The sequence below is a fragment of the Varanus komodoensis genome, unplaced genomic scaffold, assembly GCF_004798865.1.
Source record: "Varanus komodoensis strain SLA01 unplaced genomic scaffold, ASM479886v1 scaffold22, whole genome shotgun sequence".
Taxonomy (NCBI): domain Eukaryota; kingdom Metazoa; phylum Chordata; class Lepidosauria; order Squamata; family Varanidae; genus Varanus; species Varanus komodoensis.
In genome coordinates this window covers 8,109,222-8,112,417 of record NW_025335606.1, presented here as the reverse complement: position 1 = coordinate 8,112,417, position 3,196 = coordinate 8,109,222, and positions in this window count along the sequence as shown.

Here is a 3,196-nt window from a genome sequence, read left to right as displayed (position 1 = left end):
CTTGGTACTGTTAGACGAGATTCACCAACTCCTTGCTAAAGGAGCTGGTGAATCTCGTCTAACAGTACCAAGGAAGTCGGAGTATAGCGGATAGGATTCGGTGATGGCACAATGTCGAATTCGATTCCATATCCGTGCTGAATGATAGATAACACCCACCCATCAGATGTGATGGACTCCCAAATGGAGAGCCGACTCTTCAGTCGATCCCCAAATGAGAGGGGGGAGGGTAGAGTTGGAATGAGAGGAGAGGTTCGCTCGTCGCATCAGCGCTGTTGCCTGTCCGTATCAAAGTGGCGGCGGCCCTGTTGGAAGCGCTGGGGTGGTTGTTGCCTGCGATGCTGCTGACGTTGATGCGGTTGCTGTTGCCGAGGCGGAAATTGTTGTTGGTACTGTGGATGTGCCCATGACCACCTATGTCGGGGTAGAGATTGCAATTCCATACGACGGGCCGTCATCCTTGATTCATGGATTTTCTTCAATTTGCTATCCGTCCTCTCATGGAAGAGACCGGAACTGTCGAACGGCATCTCCTCAATTCTCCGCTTCATCTCGTCCGGAAAATTGCAGTTACACAACCAGGCGTGTCTGCGGAGGGAAATGGCACCGACCAGCGACCTCGAATCAGAGTCCACGTGGTGCCTCGCGGTGGAAAGCTGTTGCACCGCCACTTGCATAGCTGCCTTAACAAAAGTCTTAGCAAGTTCGCCCTGGTTTCCCGGGAGGGTATCGATGATGGCATCCAGGTGTTGCATAAGGAAATACTGGTAACGCGCCAGGGTTGCCTCATGATTAGAAATTCGTAAACCAAGGCCCGAAGCTGCGTATACCCAGCGGGCAAGGGAATCAACCTTTCTGCCCTCTTTGTCATGAGGCGAGGTGTGTCCACGGGCTTCCCAACCCTGCGAGGATTCTACAAAAACCGAATTCAGCTTGGGGTGATGGAGAAGAAATGGGATGTGTTCTTCCCACACCCGATACATGGACTCGTATTTACGAGAAGTTGGTTGTGGGTGAGCTGGGAGGTCCCATGGCTGGGTCACTGCCTGCCGTAAGGTCGTAATAAACGGCAAGGCAATAGATGTGGGTCGTTCGCCCCTGACCACATCATAAAAACGATCGGTGCTTGGTCCCGGCTGTTGGTGGACTTCTATATCGAGCGATCTCACTAGTCTGGCCATCAGATCGTTAAACGATAGATACGGTTCCTCGGGCGACCCCAGGCCCTGAGAAGCAACCGCTGAATTCGGCGAGGTCGAGTCAGCCTCAGACTCGTCGGATTCCATCCAGTAGTGGGGTGGTACACTGGAGGAAGAATCTCCTGGTGACTCTGATCTGCCACTTTCTTTAGATGGGGCCCTCGGGGCGTCTCTGGGCGTTGAATGGAAATGTTCCCGAGGCGCTGGTGGCGAAGATTGTCCCCTGGAGGTCGGATAATAGGCTACGGAGTGGTACTCTTCCCGTCTCGGAGCGGAGGAGTACCTGGAGTGGTACCAATCATCAGACCTCGCATCCGAGGAATGGCTCCTACAGCTTCTCGGAGGGGAGATGGCGATCTCGGTATCCATCGGGATCGGAGGCATCGGGGTTGGTGATTGAGCTCTAGGTGGAGAATCTCGTATTTCCCCATCAGAGATGGAACCACGCCTTGAATCCAGAATGGGTTCGGCTGTCAGTCGGCGCGGTGAGCCCGGTGGGGTAACCCTCATAGCCGCCTGGATGTTCAGGACCGAGGGGCTGCCGGTTCCGAAGCAGGGCTCGGAATCGAGGAAGAGGCCGAGCCCGAGTGGCGGTGTTTTGCCTGCTCGGGGTTCTTCGGCTTCTTAACCGGCTTGCCCGGCTTATCTTTCTTGGCCTTCTTATGCACAGGATATTTATCTGAGTCGCTGTGCTTTCTTTTTTCCTTTTGTTTCCTTGGCAGGGAAACGGACTGGTCGGCCATGGTATGAGCGCCTTCTTCAGAAGGGCATGAGGGCGGAGCAATGGAGGAAGAGTCCAGGTGTTGCGGCAGGTCAGCTGAAGTTGGACGGCCTTCGGGTGGGGCCACAACAGTGGAAGGCTTAGCCACCAGCCGGTCCGATTGGAGGTCCCATAAGAGTTTGCGGAGGCGGTTCTCCCTGTTCTTCCTCGCCTGTTTAGAGAAGGCCAAACAATGGCTGCACTTATCGGTTCTGTGCCCTTCCCCCAAACAAAGGAGGCACAGATCATGCGGGTCCGCGGTGGGCATTTTGGAGCCGCATTTTCCGCACTTGTGGAACACCGCCTGTTGCGCCATCATAGAAAGAAGAAAAAAGGAGATAGTAAAGCGGGAAAGTAATATTTTTGGGGTTTTTTTTTTTTTTTTATAGGAACGATAAAGAGGAAAAAATGGTGCTAAGTAAAGAAGAAATATAAGTGAAGTACTAACAACAAGAACAAGGGATACAAACTTGGTAGGAAAAAGGAGAGATTTTCGAACAAGCAAGAAGGTAAGTAGTAATCTGAGCGAGAGCGAAGCGGCACGAGGCACAACGAACGGCGGTCGCAAAGACTGGAAAATGGCGGACATTCCGCTCCTTATATAATGCTAGGGGGGAGGGGGAGCGGAGTTCCCGCCAAAAACCGTTAGCTGTTAATCTTCCGGCCAAAGGCACCGCGCAGGCGCAGAACGCATATGTGTGATGCACAGAGGCCACGACGAAGAAATTGTGCAATCTATACTTTGCAGCAACTTATTTGTACTGGAACTGCATCTGCTGCTCCCAAGCTGTTACTCCAGAGCAAGTGTGACCCCTGCATTGTCAACTCTATGACATCGTCTTGTCCTGACATGGGATAAATCCAAGTCCCATAGTTGAAGAGGCACAACACGCCCAATAATTCTTCTTATTAAGATGTCAGCCTCCCATCTCGGGACATATTAACTCCCATCTGTTCCAACAGGCATTTGCCAGAGGAAATGGATGGAACAACTTCTGTTGTAAGGAGCTGTCATCGTTTAAATATCTTAGATCATTTCAAGGATATGTCTATGATTTTATATTTGGCATTTGTTAGCATTTTCTTTACGTTGTTTCACAGTTTAGAGCTTTAGTTAAGAGAAAAAGAGGTTGAGAAACAAAATTTCTTACACGTATAATCACTTGGGATCTGAGCTTCAGTTGTCAGGCTTCGTGGTAGCTCCGTATCCATAGTTACAAAAGTACAAAACATCTTC